Source organism: Arvicanthis niloticus, chromosome 1 (genome assembly GCF_011762505.2).
Source record: "Arvicanthis niloticus isolate mArvNil1 chromosome 1, mArvNil1.pat.X, whole genome shotgun sequence".
Taxonomy (NCBI): Eukaryota; Metazoa; Chordata; class Mammalia; order Rodentia; family Muridae; genus Arvicanthis; species Arvicanthis niloticus.
Window position 1 is genome coordinate 70,364,592 of NC_047658.1, and position 20,015 is coordinate 70,384,606.

Sequence of the window (20,015 nt, forward strand, 5' to 3'; positions counted from 1 at the left end):
AGATTTATCTATTTTATGTATGTGAGTACACTGTAGCTGTCTTCAGGCACACCAGAAGAGAGCATCAGATCCCATTACAAATGGTTGTGAGCCATCATGTGGTTGCTGGGAATTGAACTCAGGACCTTGGAATAGCAGAGAATGCTCTTAATCTCTGAGCCATCTCTCCCACCCTCTCTGTCTCTCTACATCTGCTCTACCAAGCATTCCTACCTCGGTGCTGTGTTCTACCGTGGGCTTCAAGCCAACAGGACCAAGTGACCATGAATTAATTTCTCCATTACCCCTAAAACAGCGATTCTCAACCTGTGGGTTATGACTCCCACCGGGGTCGCACATCAGATATCCTGTATCTCGGACATTTACAATACAATTCATAACAATAGAAAAATTAGAGTTATGGAGTGGCAACAAGATAATGCTGTGGTTGGGGGTCACTACAACATGAGGAGCAGCATTAGAAAGGTTGAGAATCACTGTCCTATAAGAAACCCTGCATCCATTAGCACTTTCTCCTCTTTGGTTTCCCCCTCTCCCTTCCAAACTAGCAAACTCCTTTCTGTGTTTATGGATGTGTTGTTTCTAGATACTTCATGGCATTGAAATTATACATGTGCTTCTGTGTCTATCTTACTCACGTAACACAGTGTCTTCAACGTTCACTCCTGTGGTAACATAGATCAGACTTTCAGTCTTATTGCTGAATATATGGATATGCTATATTTGGTTTGATTATTTATCAATTTGTGGAATTTAGGTTACTTCTACCTTTGCATATTATGAATACTGCTGTTATAAACATTTGTGTATAGAGTTTAAACATTGGCTTGGTTTGGTGGCATACTCTTTTAATCCCAGCACTTGGGAGGCAGAAGCAGGCAGATCTCTGAGTTTAAGGCTAGCCTGGTCTACAGAGCAAGTTCCAGGACAGTCAGAGCTACAGAATAAATCATGCTTTGAAAAGGAAAAAACAAACAAACAAACAAACAAACAAAACTCTGGCTTTCCTGAAACTCACTTTCTAAACCAAGATGGCCTCGAACTCAAAGATCTGCCTGCCTCAGCCTCCTGAGTGCTGGGATTAAAGGGATATGTTGCCACTATCCAGCTTAAAATTAACTTTATTATTTTATATGTATGAGTGATTTTGTCTCTGTGTGTGTGTGTGTGTGTGTGTGTGTGTGTGTGTGTGTGTGTGTATTACCTGTGTGCAGTTTCTGCAGAAGCCATAAAAGGGCACCAGAAGATCCTGGAACTGGAGGTACAGATGGTTTTGAGCCACCATGTGGGTCCTGAGAATTGAACCTGGGTTCTCTAGAAGAACAGCCAATGCTCTTAACCTCTAAGCCATTTTTCTAGCCTAAGGGTTGCTTTAAAAAATATTTGTCTGTATGTCTGTCTGTTCATTTGCCTGATGAGAACAAGATAGCATTGGATCCCTTGGAGCTAAAGTTCCCCGAAAGCTGTGCTCTGCCTGATATGGGTTCCTGATCCTAGGGCATCTGCAATAACAGCAAGCACCCTGCCTGCTGTGCCGCCTCCCCAGTGCCTGGTTTGTTTTTGTTTTGAAACAGTCTCACAGTTGTGTCTCAGGCCATCCTTGAGCTTGAGCCAGTCCTGCTTCAGTGTCCCAAGTGCAGATACTGCACACTGGTGCCACCACGCCCAGGTCATGGAGGTCCTTTCACTTTTCCTGGGTGTTTATGTCTAAGAATGAAACTACTGGTTCTTATGATGATTTTAAGTTCAAGTTTTGGGGAACTGTCTAATTGCATTCCTAAGAATTGTGCAATTTTATGTTCTTACTAGCAGCAGATGAGAATGCCAATATCACACCTTCGCTGAAACCTTTATTATCTTTCTGAGACATGGTCTTATATAGCCCAGGCTGGGCCTTGAACTCACTATGTAGCCAAAGATGACCTAGAAGTTCTGACCTTCTTGCTTCTGCCTCCCAACTGCTGGGATCACAGGTGTGCGCTGTTATGCCCCGTGTCCATGTGTGCAGGCTCAGGGTTCCCTGCATGCTGCCTGTGCCCCGTGTCCGTGTGTGCAGGCCCAGGGTTCCCTGCATGCTGCCTGTGCCCCATGTCCATGTATGCAGGCCCAGGGTTCCCTGCATGCTGTCTGTGCTCTCTAACAACTGAATTATATTCCCAGTCTTGCTGACATTTTAAATTCTATATCTTTTTCCTCATAGCCACCCTACTTGGTGTGGATTGGTGTGTTATGGTTTTCACTTGTATTTCCCTGATTATTCCTTTGGTGTGTGTTCTTGTCCATATCTTTGCCATTTTTATTGTATATTTAGTTATTGTATGTGTTTCTGTTCTGAGGCCTCACATTGTTTGTGGAGTTAAGTACCCCTTGGCATGGGAGAGTCCTGGGTTTAAATCTTCCTTCTGCTTCTATCAGCTCTATGACTTTGAGCAAGTTTGTCACTCTTGGTGCCTCTTTTCCTGCTTACAAACCGTGAGTTACTGTATGAACTTAGACAGGTTTGTAATAAAGCTGGGGTGGGGACCTCAGTGGATCTAGCAATGAACCTGGGAGTCAGAGGGGGAGATTTCCAGTTTGGCCAGGAGGCTTGGTCCAAGAGTGTGTTTTGTACATAATTTTTATCTGCTTTACTGCTGGATTAGTTCACAAAGAGGAATTAGCTTCTCTGGGTCTCTCCTTTCGTTCCTATGTGGAGGCATCTTCACCTCTGTCATGTGATGGGGACATAGACAAAGCTGCCAATGGAAGACTCTGCACTATGTCAATAATTTGTGAATGTTGGGTAGGTTCTGACATAATAAAGTTTTGTTTATTTTTTATGTATATAAGTATCCTGCCTGTATGTGTGTGTGTGTGTGTGTGTGTGTGTGTGTGTATGTATGTATTATGTATGTGTATGTATGTATGTGTGTGCATCACATCCCTGCCTGGTGCCCCCAGAGGTCAGAAGTGCATATCAGATACCCAGGAACTGGAATCACAGAGGGCTATGAGCCACTATGTGAATGCTGAGAACCAAGTCTGGGTCCTCTGTGAGAGCAGCAAGTGCTCTTAGCTTCTGTGCCATCTCTTCAGCCTAGGTTTTGATATCTTATGAGTTTTGTGTTTTGCCTTAAATTTCAGCTCTGCCCAGGGAAACGTCTCCTCCAGGGTGCCTTTCCTAAGGACCTACAAGTCATGTTATACACATGTCCTCCTTTTACCTGCTCTAGGAGCTGGTCAGGTAGGTTCTATGATCCCATTTTCCAGATAGAGAAACTAAGAATCTGAGAGGTGTAATAACATGTGTGAAAACCACAGCTATGAGATGCTGGTGCCTGGATTCCAACCCAGCTGTTTCTAAACCTCTCTTCTCCCCAGGCTCTGTTGCCCCTTAACACCTCTGCCATACTCAGGACCTCAGGAACTCATTATAGCAGCTGTTTCTATTTCTCTGGTGTGACAGAGACAGTGGTTTTCTCACTTTGGACTAAGAGCTGCCTTCAATGTCACAGAAAACACCCACCTTGTCCCAGGCCATGGAAACTAGAGTTGTCATGGGATGCCTAGCTCAGCTCACAACTGCTGCAGACCTTTCTGTTGTTAATTACATTTATTTATTTATCTGTGCACACATGCTTGTGTGTGTACTGGCCTCAGCAATATATGTGGAAGTCAGGTGACAACTTTAAGGAGTTGGTTCTCTTTTTAACCATCCCTCCTCCCTGGTCAAGGATTGGACTCAGGTTGTAAGACCTTTGAGAAGCATCGTTATCCCCTGAACAATCTCACCAGTCTGTACTCACACTTCTGCTCTTGGTTTTTTTCCCCCAGCCTATAAGTTCTTAAGGGGACAGTGGGTCTATTAGTTCCTAGGGCTCTGGTATTCAGCACATGCACAAATGTCACTGATGCAGTCTGGGCTCCAGCCATAGACCAACATGTGCCTGCTTCCCACACAGCTATGACCATCAGATCCAGCACTGGGCAGGGGAGAAGAGAAACACGTGCCACGTGCCCAGGCTATGGCTCTGACCCTAACTAGACACCAGCAGTCAGAGCGGAAGAGTAGGATTTTGGGCCCCCACGTCCACCCTAGAAACCTACTTCAGAGACAAATGGGGAAGTAGCCCAGGACCAGGGCGGGTGAGAGAGCATACTGTGCAGCCAGGCCTTATGGACTCAGCTCCATGAGAGTCTGGCCCCAGGTCTTCTCCCTAAATCAGAGTCAATCACAGGCGTGGACAACTCACTCCTCCTTCAGAGATGCAGGAAAACTCAGCTTAGAGCTCTAGGTCTGAAACAAGGTCTCATTCAGAATGGGCTTGGACTCTGTCTGCCACTAGGGCTGACCTTGAATTCCTGATCTTCCTGCCTCTGTTCCCAGCTGGGCTTGCAGCTGTACGCCTCTGTTCCCAGCTTTGTTAATTTATTCATCTAAGTAAACTTTTGCTTTGTTTTTGAAACAGGGACTCACTCCATAGAGTAGGCTGGCCTTGAACTCACTGTGAAGGCCAGGCTGGCTTTGCACCCATGACCATCCTGCCTAAGCCGAAGACAATGCTTTAATTTCTCCAAGATGCAGCTCACCTTGATTGAGATGCACATCATCACTTCCTGAGACATTTGCCGCCTCCTGGGTGCTGGGTAAATTAACAGGCACTGTTTCTTTTATTTTCCAATTTTCTCAAGTGTGTGTGTATATGATGTATGTGCATGCATGTTCACATGTATGGGGACACATGGGTGTGTGTTGAAGCCTGAGTTTGGCATCTAGAATCTTCCTCAGTTGCTCTCCACTTTATTCATTGACAGGGGCTCAGCTGAGCCGAGACCATGTCAGTACAGCTAGTCTGGCTAGCCAGCTTGTTCCTGTTCTCACCTTCTGGGCTCTGGAATTATGGGTGACCTACCTCCCTCACATGAGTTCTGGGGATTCGAAACTCCATCCTCACATTTGCATGCCAAACACTTTAACCACAGTGCCATCTCCCCAGTCACACACTTTCAACTTTGTGTCAAAGGAGTTATTTGCTCTTTCACTGAGGTGTTCACTAGGCCAGACAGCTAGTACATTAGCCAGGCTGCAATAGTGAAAACTGAGTTAGGAGTTTGGAATTGCCAGTATTGCCTCCAGCAAACTGAATTCCCTGATTCCTGAGACAGGCATTTCTCCTCACAGACCTCCATCTCCCTGTCTGTAAAATGGGATACTAGCAGCATCTCCAGAAGACACTGGGATGTCACAAAGATTCAATGGGACAATTGAGGCTCCCAGCCAGCTCCGAGCCTCAGAGGGAGGATGGTGGCACAGAGCAGCCAGACAGATTCTCAGCACTGAAGAAAGTCCTGTAGGGACACCCCCTCCCCAGTGAAGTCTGTAGGGACAGTTCCAGGGTGAGGCAAGAGGACAGGCTAGAGATGATAGTTTCTGGACTGTAACGCCCCTGCTTCCTGGTAAACTAACAAATAGTAAGGAAATTTAAAAAGTACGAGAAAAAGAAAAAATATATAAGGGTGTCATTTCTCCAGGTTGTCCTGAACTCATTACACAGCTGAGGATGACCTTGAATTTCTGATCCTCCTGTTTCTACATCCTGAGTAGGGCGATGACAGATAATCACCACTATGTCCAGCATCATGTAGTGCTGAGGCTCCAACCCAGGGCTTCATGCACGCTTTGTGACAAGCTGAACCTTGCCCCTAGCCAAACAGGGTCCCAGCAGTGCAAACCCCGCACTGGCACTGGAGAGTGTGTCCAGGCACGCACATTCCACACATGCTCACAACCTACACATTCACACCCTAGTCTTGCATACACATGCAGATGCACCATGGAAGGCACAGCACCTGGTACATGCGTGTAATCCCAGCACTGAGTCAGCTGCAAAGCTAGCCTGTACCTTCAGGAGGTAGCAGTACCAAACACGGGGCCTCTGCCTGCTTTCCCTCCATCAGGATCAGCAGAGTCAAATATGAACAGAAACTCTCAGAAAGATGTAGCCCGCTTCCCAGATACATTCAATTACTCTGCTTCTCTTCCCCTTAACAAGCCATGCCTGGACTCAGGGAATCAGTTTTCCCAATGGGGTTAACCTCAGGCTACATTGTATTTTAGCATCCTTCCTGTTAGTTTCTGCCAAGGCGCCTGAGCAGCTCCAAGAGTCCCGCCCAGGCCCTCCCTGAGGGGCCCTCTTTATTCTCTAAAATTTGACACAAAACAGGGTCTTTGGATTTTTTTTGAGGTAGGATTTTACTGGCCTGTAACTCACAAGAGATGCACTTTGCAGAAGAGGCTAGTCTTGAACTCACAGAGATTTCTGGCTTCTGGGATTAAAGACATATACATATATGCTATATCATTTAGCACAGACAATACTCAGACACACACTCAGCTACTCGAATTCACTGGTAAGAAGTTCAGGCTCAGAAAGGAAAAAAATGTCTATTTTCATTCAGAAGATAAACTCAGACCTCTGCCTCAGAATTCTACCTCTCCACTCAAGACACAGCCAGGTCCCCATGTCCTCGTCTCCTCCACTCCAGTCCTCTCTGCCTCGTCCCTCTGTGCTGTGCAGCACAGTTCCGGGCAGAACTAGGTAGAGGAAATGAAGAGGAAGGAGAAGGCCCCATATCCACCCACACCTGCTCAGCCCACTGCACCCAGGACTGTAGTGGTGTGCACGGTGGGCAAACCCTGGAGGAGGGATGCACCCTTACCTGAAAACTCCCCCTGACACAGCAACCGCCTGCAAGCCACGAGAGCTGGAGTAAGCTGGTCTCCTGAAGCAGCCCCTACCACCAGGCCGTCCATGTACCACAGAGTGCAGGAGTCTGAGAGGTGGCAGATGAGGTAACTGGGACTACCAGGAGGGGAAGTGACACTGTATCTCAGGGCTCAGTCTGGAGATCTTCTTGCTCAAGTGTCTGGCACAAGGCTGAGTCAGCCACTGCCGGGCTAGGAGCAAGTCACTCCCCTGCCACCTCAATTCCCCCCCCCCTCTTCCCACTCAGTCTAGTAATGGGGACCATTGGACCATCAGTTTAGCCTGAGGGTTGCTGGGAAGATGGAGGGAAGGAGCACTCAAGGCCCAGGGCTGGGCACAGGGAGGCTCCTAGCTACACACCAGCTCTCCTCCTGGCCTCTCTCAAGTTTGGACAGAGCCTGGCTCCTGCTCATTACTGCCACAGGGAACAATTACCCTGCTTTCTCAGCGGTGCCTGGAAGGCTCATTATGAGAGACCCAGACCCCAAGATTAACAAATCTGTTGTCTGTGACTCCAACCATGCATGTCCAGACACCACTCCTCAGGGACCAAGAATGGCTCCTCAGAAGGAGGGTGGCTTGGAAGAACAGGGGTGACTCTATTTCTCCCTAACTTTAGTCCATCCAGGAGCTTGGGCAGGACCAGGAGAAGACAATAGGTAGCTCTGCCTGGGTATTTGATTGGCCTGGACAGCCCCTCCCTGTCAGTTGGATTATGCCTTGTCCCCTTCCTGCTCTTATGGTGACATTTACTATGAGCGAGGGGTCAGAGCTAAGTCTCTGATCTGAGGTGAGAGCTTTAGAGAAAAATTAAGAGAGGTGTGTCAGGCAGAGAGCTAGGGGTCTCCTCAGGTGGACGTAACAGGACTTACTAGATCTCCCTTTCCCTGTACCACCTTCTGTCTCTCTTTGAAGAAGCCCACTTGGCCTGGAGGAGACCGCACCCCAGGTCCTACAGGATTGAAGCAGGCCAGGAGCTAAGGCCAGACAATCTTCCTGGAGACTGCTTCAGTTTGGAATGCCAATGCTTTGATTTGTGCCCGGAGCCTGGCTTGCAAGCCCTCTGCAGGCCAGGAGAGGAAATACACCCTCTGACCTACCCCAGCAGAGGCTCTGGGCCTGGGTCACAAGGCAAGGCAGGGGTGTCCTTGTTGTCCCTTGGTCCTCTTCCCTGGCATGAATACATAAAAGAGCCTCACAGCGGAGTTGTGTGAGGGAGCTTAAGCAGGTCCGGGTGTGGGAAGATAAAGAGGCCTGCTTGGTGGTCCAGCCTGCCCTATCCCCTAGGCTCCAAATCAAGCCCATTTCTCATAGTCTAAGCCTCGGAGGCAGAAGGCATTTTCCAAGGGTAAGATGGCACTGGTCAACTCTGCTTGAATTTGCTGTGTGACCTTAACCAGTGTCCGTCTCTCTCTGGATCTCAGTTCTCCCATCTGTAAGATGTAGTAGCAGTAGTAGCAAGAATAGTAGTGGCAGCAGCAGTAGTAATAATAATGCTGATGATAACAATAATGATAGAAATAGTAATAATAATATTGAGTAATAGTAGTAAGTGAAGGCACCCTCATCTTGGTGATATCATGAAGACTTGTCATCACAGTAACAAAAGGCATTGTGAAGAGCAAGATAACAGAGGATGTCTCATGCTCCTCACATCCTGAGACCCTGAGAGAGCCCCTGGCAGCAGGTCCTTCTCTTGATGAGAGGTGTGACTTCAGAGAAAACAGAGAAGCCTCCACTCCCACCCAACAGCAGATCACTGCCAGGAAGATCCCTCTCTCCCCGTGTAGGGAAAATCCTGAAAGAAAATACTGGGGTGGGGGGTATAGCCCAAAGTTTCCGAGGGTCGGCTTCCAGGCTGGAGGACATGGAAGTCAACGTGTAGGAATGCTGGGCGCACACACGTGTGGGGCTGGTCAGGGTGTGCTTTCACATCTACGTTGTGGGGTACAGTGCTTCTGTGCATCTGTGCCTTTGCCTGTGCTGCCCACATATCTCACTCCAGGGTACTCCAGAATTCCCAGCCCACAGTAGTGTTTTCCCAGGCCCACAATTCCAGGGCAGCGCAGATGCCATAGGAGATTTGTAAGGTGACAGCCACCACAGGCTCCTCATCTTTCCCCAGAACAAAAGCAGTTGCATAAGAAGAGGAGGAAGGCTTAGGGGATTAAGCAGGCTCTGGCAGCTCAGCTCTGGGTGTGGGCTTCTCTGGAAGGGCCAGAAGCCCCACGAGCCTCAGACCTTCAGTGGCCCAAAGGCAATAGGCACTGAGCCTTCTTCCACAGCGACCTCTCTGCCCTGAGCCACCTACAGTAAGTCAGATGCTCCCACACAGCCAGGCTACCCTGAGAGCCCTGTCCCCAGTGACCACCACTGGCTTAAGCTCATCATCTTCCTTCTGGCCTTCCTTGGTATAGCTACCCTTTCCAGAACTGCTTCCTGCAGCAATAGATGAGAGCTCTTCCTGCCCACTGAGGACTGAGAAGGAGCCATTGGTAGGGATGGTCTCTTATATATCCTAGGTCCCGAGGCCTCTGTCCAGTGGCTCTTTGCCACCTTCAAGATGTGAGAGTGTCAAGGCCATTCTCTGTTCTGTCTGGAATAGGAGAGGCCTGGTCAGGCTCTGTAGGAGGAGATGTGGCCTCCCTGGGCGTTGGTGTCACTTCAAGCTCTTGGCTAGTAATCTGGGTGGTGTACTCAGACTGGGGGTGGAGGGGGTGCTCTAGCTGAGCCACAGTGCTCCTTCAACTCATCCCACCAGGATCCTGGGGCTGCTGTTTGCCATCTTAGGAAAGTACAGATACCCAGTGGAAGAGCAGGGAGCCTGTGCCCATGGTGTATCCCTCACTGAAGTATCTCCACCATATTCAGACTCAGTACACAGGTCTACAGCACACACTCACACAACAGCATACCTATGGACTCATGTCCAGCAGAGCCCATGCAGGGTTTAAGCTTAGTTTAGCAGCAAGATGGTGCAAGGCTCTTGCAGAACGGAAAGAGATGGAAGGAAAGGGCCTGATTTCTCCAAAGGCTGCTAGACTTTTGCTCCCTCACAGACAGGTCACAAGGTTTCCCATGGACACAGATCACTTAAGGCCACTTAGTGGTATGGTGGGCTCATTGTTAGAAAGGTCCTGGCCAGACCACACAGAGAAAACAAGCAAAAGTCCTTCAGAAGATAGCTTTTGACATAACCACTCAGCCACTGGCTCACGGTAATGTGCTAGGCCTGGGGAGAAGGTTCAGAGAGCAAAAGCTCCTACCGCAGGGCCTGACCTAAGTCAGAACCCGAGTAAGAAGTCTCATACAGTGGAATGCATTTGTAATCTCAGCACTGCTGCAGTGAGATGGGTGGCAAAGACAGGAGAATCACATGGAAACTCACCAGGACAGCTACGTCTAGCACACGCACTGCACCAGGAGAAACAGAGACCCTGCCTCAAAGAGGTGAGAAGAGATAAGTGCAAAGAGATGAGTCGAGAAGAGTCCAGGAAGTGGTCCTCTCACCTTCAGAAGGCACAGGTACATGTGTACACACCAACATAAAAATGGATGTAAGGTCGCTCTGTGTTTTGGAGTTCAAAGGGCAGGAGGTAGGCTAGTGGGAATTCTAGAGGGGACAGGGCCATTCCCAGGCAGAGGAGGCTTGCCCACTCTGCCAAAGCCTCACCCTCCACTTTCTTGTATTTTGGATTCTCTCCTGCCATCTATGCTCTTCTAGGTGATTTAGTGATGAGAGTGACACAGTTCTTGGCAGATGTGGTGGTACATGTCTGCAATCCCAACACCATGGAGGTGGAGGCCTATTCTGGGCTAAATATGGAGACTCAGTGCCTGAACAAAGAAAGACAGATAGTGCTTGTCTACAGCTCAGCTCAGAATCCAGCCTCTGGGGAACACAGGGTGGGCATCAGGGCACAGGCACTAGTCCAAGCTCCTCTGCTGCTTCTGGATCTATTGTATGAACCTGGCCACATATCAGCTCAATTTTAGTGATCTAAAAGCGTGAACTTTGCACCTTGGAGCATCCTGGGAAGTGTCAGTGCAGCAGGCTGACGCCCGGCCTAACTTACTAGAAGGCATCTCCAATGGAGGTCAGCTACTGCATACTCCAGACAGAACTAGATTCTTCCCACTGGCCCTCCCAGGACAGAGCTTATGATGTGCCAGGAACTGTTCGTTCTGAGCCCTGAGACTAGCCCAGCTAGCCCTCCCACACTAGCCAAGGGAGATGCAGTGGTATCCTTACAGTTCTGAGCTATTTCTCTGACAGTCTTAAAGCTCCATAGTAGTAGATCAAGGATTTGAACACAATGCTTTGCTGGCGCACACCCTACGCATTTGAACACATGTTTCACGAGGCTGAAGAGACAATCAAGTAAAGGAGAGAGTTCAAGAAGCCACTGGACACTCTCAGAAGAGTTACTCTTTGTGTGCTTTGATTCTCACTCGGCCAGAAAGAGCTGGATGGCTCAGACAATGGTCACGTGTACCACATGATCCTATCAGAGACAAAAACCCAGACTAACATGGTGACCAAGCATCCTAGGAGTCAAAGTGAAAGAGAAAAAGCAGAAAGGATTTATAGCTCCTCACCACACCTCCCCCCAACTCCCCCTTCGCCAGATAAAAAGGAGACAAATATTTGCCTGATTGGGTGGAGCCAATTGCTAGGATAATCCTGCTTCACGTTCTGTGCTCGCTGAGAACAACACAATCAATTAAACATTTGTGAGCTCTGGCTGCAAGAGATAGATGGAGACAGACAGACAGACAGACAGACAGAGGGAGGGAGGGAGGAAGGAAAGGAGAAAGGGAGGGAAGGAAGGAGGGAGGGAGAGGGAAGCAAAGAAACCACAGTCTTTTAAAAAAGACAAGGTTGTGACATTTCCTAGTCACCCATATAAAGTCTCCCACGGTAATAATATGCTTTCAGGGATGTCTGTGTTTGGTGAAATTTCCATGCACGGGGCCATTGAGGTAGGGTGGAAGTTTTGACCTTGAGCCAAAAGACGATCTGAAGAACATCAAGAGAAAGTTGCCTTTGCCAAGCTCTGTAGGTCTGTGTGTTCTGTGAGGGTGCAGCTTGAGTGCCCCATGAAGATCAGAACCCGGTGTTTTAGGAAAACGCTCTGGCTCCCTTTCAGCTTTGCCTTAGGCAAGCGAGGACTCCAGAATGCCAGAAGCTTTTCTGAAACAAGGCTGTTGGTGGACTATGGGATGGGAGGGCTTTTTTTGGTTTGTTTTTTTTTTTGTTTTTTTGTTTTTTTGTTTTTCGAGACAGGGTCTCTCTGTGTAGTTCTGGCTGTCCTGGAACTCACTCTGTAGACCAGGCTGGCCTCAAACTCAGAAATCCACCTGCCTCTGCCTCCCAAGTGCTGGGTTTAAAGGCGTGCGCCACCACCGCCCGGCTGGAGGGCTTTTCTCTTTCTACCTGAGGTCCTGGGGTTGGGGGTGAAGGCCCTGGTCACTGAGACAGGAATGACAGAGTGAGGGGCCTTCAGGAGAGAGGCGCCCACAAGACATTGACTTGGAGTCAAGGGAAGAACTAAAGGAAGCACACGTGCTTAGGGCTCTGAATGGAGTCCAGGGACCAAAACACTAGTGGACGGGGGTAGAACCGTCCTTTCTTCTTTGTGGTTCTCTTTTGATGTCCTTACTTTCTAGCCCTCTGGTGAGGTCAGTGTCAGCCATGAGCGACGGAGAGGGGGCCATGGTGAGACGCACTCAAGGCTTCCACAGAGAGGGCCCATTAAGGTTGTACAAGGCATGCGGTTGCTGAATTACAGAGGGAGTATTAGCCCACAGGGCCTTGTCCTGTGGAGTCTCTGACATAACCCAGAAGGGACCAAAGCTGGCCCTGAAACCACACCATTCTTGCCTCAGAGCACAGCAGGAAGTGGGGAAGATTGGGTATCAGACACACTAGGAAAGGTGGGAAGGGTCACCTGGGGTGACTGTGTTGTGACTGGAATATTGGGCACCGAGAAGCCCAGTGACCCCTGTGAAGAAGAGAAAGGACAGTGGGTTTGGGCTGGAGAAGCCACTGTGCCAGATGCGGGCCTGAGGGAAAAGGCTGGGGAGGATTCCAGAGCTGGAACAGTGCCATAAGGGTAGAGATTGGAGAACTGAAAAAGAGTTAGCAGTAGGGCTCCATGACTGGATGGGAAGGTGAGGAAGCAGGGAATGAAGGCAGATGTGTCTGGACTGGAGGAGCACACAGTGGGAGCCTGGGCTTGAGCCCAGCCCACCCTTCCCCTCTTTACTGCTTGGACTTAGGCCACTCCCACTCTCGTCCTGCCTCCCAAGTGTGGGATCCAGGACTCCCTCCACTCATTTACCATCCTTAGAGTGTTCTTGCCTGCTTGCCTGGACTGCTCCTGAAGCTACAGGTCCTCTTTCAGTCCGAAGATTCAGGCAGGACTGATGTGGAAATGCCTGGAGGAGGGAGGGGCGACACCAGCCCTCACCTGAACCCTCAGCGGTTCCAGTGTTCTCCTGGAGGACAGGCTGTCAGCATTAGAACTGAGATTAAGTTCTCTGTGGGTGGAGCTGGGAGAGCGGGGAGATGATCTGGTAGTTGTTTTGTTTTGTTTTTTGTTTTTTGCTTCTACTCATCCACATACTCACGAGCCATTATTCAGCTATCGCCTCAGGACTGCCCTGCACAATGACATTCTGCTACACAGATGTCTGGAAAGAGGCGCATGAGCAATTTCAGTCCTGCTTGTCAGGTTTTCAGTCCAGGAGAGGGAATCAGACTATAAAAGTCACACAGCGAAAGCCCAGCTGCGCATGTGCACTCCTGCAGCGCCACTGGATGCTGTCCACCTAAGGCTTGTGGAGGAGGCAGGTATCAATCAAAGAAAACAGGCTGGGCTTTGGGGTTCCTTATGATGTGTTCTCCCCTGTCGTTCTCCCAATGGCACTCAGAGATACCCAATATCCTCACAACTCTTTCCTCCTGAGCAGTACCCAAATGGTCCCTCCACTGGGTTCAATCACCCCTGAGAGCCACACCTACTCTGACTACTCCACTGCCTAATGTGCACACATACACACACACACACACACACACACACACACACGTGCGTGTGTGTGTGTGCGCGTGTGTGTGTGTGTGTGTGTGTTGGGAGGGGAATGTCCTGGGCTCACCATCATCATTCCTGGGAGCATAGCACTTGTCCAGCCTTCATCCAGTCTAGCTGGAAGGGAAGGGACCTTTCCTGGGTTTCGCCAATATTTCTGTTGAACCAAACTCCAATATTTCTGCTTCTTTCTTGGTAGCTTGTAAATGTCAGATTGCCCAAGTGGGAGGCAGTGAGGTGTTGGGGTGCAGAATCCTGGAGCATTAGAGTGGGAATCAGGACATGTTGCTGTCAAGGGTATAGAAAGTTGGAGCTTGGGTTACAGACATTTAGAATGTTTGGATAATCTTAGACTACTAGGGTAATTATGCTGAATCCCTGATGGGGAGGGGAGTAGAAATTTTCTAAGAGACTCTTATACATAGCTGGGAGTGGTGGCACACTCTTTTAATCCCAGCAAAAAGGCAGAAGCAGGTGGATCTCTGTGAGTTTGAGGACAGCCTAGTCTACATAGTGAGTTCCAGGCCAGCTAAGGCTACATAGTGGACACTGTCTCAGAGAAACCAAAACAACAACCGAAAGAGGCTTGTGCCTCCTCCTGCGGTTATGATGTTTCCACCTTCTCTACACTTGGAAAAACTAGTATGTTTCACAGGCGAATGGGAAGACTTGGGAAACGGTTCTGCTCACTGTTGAAGAACAGAACCAACAACCAAGGACTCTCCCAGGCCCAGAATAGGTGGGAGTCTCCCCCTCACTATAGCCCTGGGGGTATTTTATCTTAGAGCTGCAGCTGAGGCTCGATTGGTAGAGAGCTTGTTCCTTACACACGAAGCCCAGGGTTCTGTCACCAGCACTGCATAACCTGAGCATGGCGCTCCACGACTCACCCTTGTTCTCAGGGTTGGAGGCAGAAGGAGAAGTCACAGATTGTCCTCCACTACACAGGGAATGCATGGCTAACCTGGGCCACTTGAGACTTTGAAAACAAATGGGAGGGGAAAATCTTGCAGGCCATAGCTGTCCATAGCTGCAATCCCAGCACTCTGTAATTTCAACATTTGTGTGGCAGAGGCAGGAAAATCAGGAGGTCAAGCTATTTATTCTCCACTAAATAGTAGGTGCCAGGTCAGCCTGAACTATGCAAGATCCTGTCTCAAGTCCCCATTTCCCTGAAAACCAAAAGCAAAGAAAAATAGGGGATTTTTAAGACTCTATTTTCTTCTTTTCAAGTTTGAATGAAAATCTTTGTATAAGGGAAATGAGGGCAGCCATGGATCAGGTCACCTGCGACTCTGGAAAAGATGCATTAACCTGTCTCACAGCTAAATTTATGTGTGTTCTTACTTTTGTGCCTTTTCTTGGAGACAGGATCTCTCTATGTAGTGCTGGTTATCCCAGAGCTTACTATGTAGACCAGGTTGGCCTTGAACTCACTGTTATCCTCCTCCTCTGCCTCTTAAGCACAGGGACTTAAGAGTATGTGCCACACCTGGTCTTCTTGTGTCTTTCTGTAAATTCTAAGATAGCCCTAAGAGTGTTGGGGCAGAAATTAGACCTTCATTCCCCATGGTTTGGCCAAACTGTTAATAAATCCATTTTCTTTTACAAATTTTTGCTTCTCAGTTTCTTTTGAAATACAGGGAAATGGAGGTGGTGCATTTATGGATCTAAGCACCCAGTAACACTAGGCAAGTGTGTCCAGAATTATGGATTATAGGAAAGCAGGCCAGAAGTGTTGCCAGTATCACTGGGCCCCACCTCCTAGCAGCATCACTGGATAATCAGAAAGTTAAGTTTGTCAGGGCCACACCTGCTGCTCAGCAGGGCTCTGTCCTCTAGACCCTGTGGAATAGCTCATGGGATCTCTGGGAAAGAAGTAGTCCCTGCCTGGTGACAGTGTACCACAGAGACAGTGGCAGGTCCTGCTTCTGCCTGGACTTCTCAGCAGCCCTTCATAGCACTTAGCCACAGGAGATATTTTTTTATGCCCTCCCACAAAGTATTTCCACAGCTTCCAACACTGCCTTTTATGTCTCCTTGTCCTCCAAGGCCTCTGGGCACCATCTCCAAACTGGCTCTATGAAGTCAGCAGGAATAGGGGCTCCTATGCTGCCAACAAAAATGTTTTAGCCCAGGAAATAAGAACTACTAGCCTGAGGGGTTTCCTGGCCCATGTGGACCAGTTGCTCAATTCCAATCTCACAGCCTGCCCCTCTCACACCCTGCTCCCAGGAACTGCTTTGGATCAAGGATCAAACATCTGTGTATTGCTCATCCCAGCTTTCCTTGTTCTAGGCAGAGGGAGCCAGCTTTTGCCCTCGTAAGTCCTAAGCTTACCCCTGAAGTGCACAGGCCATCTGTCTGTCTCTTACAGTGGTTCTCAGAATGGAGAGGCACTCATCTAAGCCCCAGGCTGCTCTCATCTCCTTCAGCATCTCTCCCACGCTCTATTCCCAGCCATTACAACTTCCCCTCTTAGCCTGCGACTTGCCAGGAGACAGGGAGTCGCTGAGAAAGCAGCTCAGATGACACAGTTTGGGACAGGAATGGCACTCCACAGTTGCTCAAATTGGAGGGCTCTGAGATTCCACTTGACCACCCCTTCAGTCTGTGAGAAGTGAGTTCCTGGAGGTGTGTGGGGACCTCGTCATGTGGGGACCTCCATCACTGTCATCACAGTTCTGACACCACCTGTGTTTCATGTGTCAGATACCGTGCAAACTATTTATATACGGAAAGTGAGCCAGTCCTCACAGTAACCTTATAGGGCAAGTACTGTTAATATCTCTATTCTACAAAGAAAAAAACTGAGGCACTGAGGGGCATGCCTCACCCCCACCCCCATTCCTGCAAGAACTGGGGTCTGAAACAGGCTGGAATGATAAGGAAGCCTTGGCCATACCAGGCTGTTATGGAAGCTCCTTCGCTATGGCCCCTCTGGGTCCCTCAGGCACAGTACAGACCCTTATTCCTCCAGCTCCAGGTCTTCTGCCCCTTACATCGAAAGTGACATCCTCCTGTAACACACACCATACATACCTAACTGGGAAGCCACATGCTTCAACCAACCCTTCCCAGTCAGTTGGGGGTGGAGTGCTGGAGGGCTCCCATCACTGGATAAACACAGTGGATTGCCAAGCCTAAGTCAGCCCTCGAGATGAAGACTTGTCATACCAATGCTTTCACAGGAAAACAAATGCAGAAACAGTAGCGAGAAGTCCATAGGAATTTTGGAGATAAAGGATGAGGTTTCAGAGAAGTGTCCCTTGCATACTAAGTGGGTGGGAGATGAAAGGGTCAGGGAGCCTGGCTTCTGACACTCTTCCTCCTCTATATCCAGGGTGAGTGAGCTTGCACTGTCCCAAATCCTGGGTATAAAAGAATCATCTGTGGTTTCTGAAAAACTTTCAGCAGCTACTAGCAGTAATTCTAGTGTTTTGAGAGATGGATGGAGGGAGGCTCATCAGGAGTTCAGGGCCACTCTGAGCTACAGCAGACCCAGTTTCTGGGAGAGGAAGGGGAGGGGAAGAGAAGGAGGGGAGGAAGGCTTTCAGTGGTACCAACACACAGATGCTGGTCGCCTTCCATCATCTGGCTCAGCAGTAAGCAATGGTAGCCCCTGTACCCGACAAAGCAGACACCTCACAACCCCCATCCAGCACAGGTAGTGCACACCTGTGCTACACCAGTACCCACCCTGTGGAACCTGTCTGCATTTCAAGGCAAAGTCACCCCTAGTCAGAGACACCACAAACTTCTTGGCCCCACAATCGGTCAGTCATGTGGCACACAAGCACGCTCACACCAACTGTATACAATAATCCCCCCCCCCTCCCCCTTACTCTTTACTCTGTCTGCTCCAAGGGATTGTTTTTCTATCCACCCCCCGGGGGGGCGGGGTTGGGGAACCAGGAGCCTACAGTCGACAGGCCTGTCCTGCACCCCCTGTACCCGCATCCCCACCTCCAGTCTCTTTGGTCCCTTCCACCTCTGTGTCCCGCCCTTCGTGCGCCCTCACCTGCGCTGCGCAGCACCAATCCGTGTGGGTCCCGAGTCAAGGCTGCGGATCTGGGAAGCGAACCTCCACTTTAATGAAGGGCCGTGGGTGGTGCTTCAGTTCTGGTCCCAAGAGTACCTACCAGGTTTCTTGCGGTACTAAGCCTGACCGGCCTGGGAGCGGCAGTGGCCCGGTGGCCTTGGCACCCAGCGTTGGAGTCCCGCCCAGTCAGGACAGGGCTGGGCTGCCTGCCCTTGGTGGGACAAGGAGGCGGTGATAGATTGTTAAACACAGGCGCCACGGGCTGCAAAGGACGACTCCGAGGGTGGGAGCATGCTGCTAGATTGAATTCTGGATCCCCTAACTACTCCAGCACTTCCCTAGCCTCAGTTTCCCTCTTTATAGTTCTCCGTCTCTCTGCCTCCCTCTTCTACTCGTTCTCCTACTCCATCCCCTCTCGATGGTGTGTGTGTGTGTGTGTGTGTGTGTGTGTGTGTGTGTGTGTGTGCACGCATGGGGGGGAGGGAAGGAGGGAGGGAGGGAGGGAGGGAGGGGGAGAGAGAGAGAGAGAGAGAGAGAGAGAGAGAGAGAGAGAAGAGAAGAGAAGAGAAGAGAAGAGAAGAGAAGAGAAGAGAAGAGAAGAGAAGAGAAGAGAAGAGAAGAGAAGAGAAGAATGGTGATTTTCTCCAACTTTCCAGTTTAGACTTTATAATTCTGGCTTGGTGAGGTTGGAGAGGTGGGGAAGGGAGAAGAATTAGTATAATTTTGCAATTATCTACTATGCACTAGGGGCTTCCATTTTCTCATTTACTTCTTTATCTATCTGTATGTTGAGACAGGGTCTCATGCATCCCTGGCTGGCCTTCAACTTGATATGTCCCCAAGAACCCCTGATGCTCTTGTCTCCACTTCCTGCCTCCTGGAATTACAAGCACAGAGAGCAAGGCAGGTTGATGCAGTGCTGAGGAGCCGGCCCAGGACCTTGTGCTCCCTAGTCAAACACTCTACCTGCACAGCTACGGCCTCGGTCCCAGGGCAGTTATTTTAGTGCCTTTAATTCTCAAAACAGTTCCAGAAGTATTATGACTTCTATTTTAAAAGTGGGAAAGCTGAGACAAAATTGAAGTGACTTACCCAATGTCACATGGCTTGTAGGTGGCAGACCTGAGAGCCTGGGAGCAGGTTTGTGACATTTTCTACACCATAAGCAACTGCTTCCTGGTGCTCAGAACAGCCAGGACTTTGGAGTCCTGATCCATTTTATAGACTATGAAACAGAAGCCCTGAGACTGTAGCTTGCTCAGGGCCGCTCAGCTGGTGACTCAGCCTCAGACTAAAGGGAGGAATGGTGTTTGAAGGGATGCTGAAGATGAGGGCTGTCAGTGCAGAACAGGACAGTGTCCGACATAGATAGATTGGATGCTCCTGAGTGTCAGTGCTCCTCCTGACTGTCACTGTCCTTCCTTCTCTTCTTCCTTTCTAACTCTTAAGATCCGGCTAGGGGAAAGGGACCTCCAGACTCTGAAATGTCATCCTCTGACCTGGAGTCCCAAGCAGAGTCATCAGGGATTGAAATGCTTCAGAGTTTCCTGTAATGACAAAGTATAGTAACTACTGTACACTGTAGTATACAGTGCAGTAGTGTAGTAACCAGTGTATGCTGTAGTGCACACTATCGTACTGTAGTAACAGGTGTACACTGTAGCATACGCAGTAGCACTGTAGTAAAAGACCACACTGACATATATACTACAGTGTCATAGAACTAGTTAGTGTACACTGTAGTGTACACTACAGTAGTGTACATTATGGTGATTTGCTTTGCACTGATTCAGCTTCTAAGCATAGGATTGATATTTAAATTTAAATGGGCCGAGGATTGGCATGTAGCCCAATAGTAGAACATTTGCCTAGCAGATTCATCTCCAGAACCGAGAGAGAGAGAGAGAGAGAGAGAGAGAGAGAGAGAGAGAGAGAGAGAGAGAACCTGCTTCATATGACTTATAGATACCATATTGGACCACAGTATAACTTTATAATATGAAGAAATGATGATTACTAATATTTTTTAAAGAATTGTGACATTTGGAAAAATTAATTGAGACTTTGGCATAATTTGAAACAAATGATGTCATTTTAAGTCACTGAAATGGCTTAGTGGGCAGAGGCACTTGCTGA

General features: G+C 49.0%; 1 protein-coding gene across 4 annotated transcripts in view; it reads right to left on the bottom strand.

The window, feature by feature from the left end:
- Positions 1-18,049, bottom strand: part of P2ry6 (pyrimidinergic receptor P2Y6) — a 37,666-nt gene extending 19,617 nt beyond the window's left edge. Inside the window, exon 1 of one of the 4 annotated variants that reach the window (XM_076938832.1) lies at positions 17,859-18,049. The gene's annotated coding sequence lies outside the window, so the exon portion shown is untranslated. Of the gene's footprint in view, positions 1-6,699; positions 6,960-17,858 lie in introns of those variants that run through there. The other 3 variants (XM_076938831.1, XM_076938834.1, XM_034519289.2) reach the window with 3 other exon arrangements.
- Positions 18,050-20,015: the final 1,966 nt, after the last annotated feature.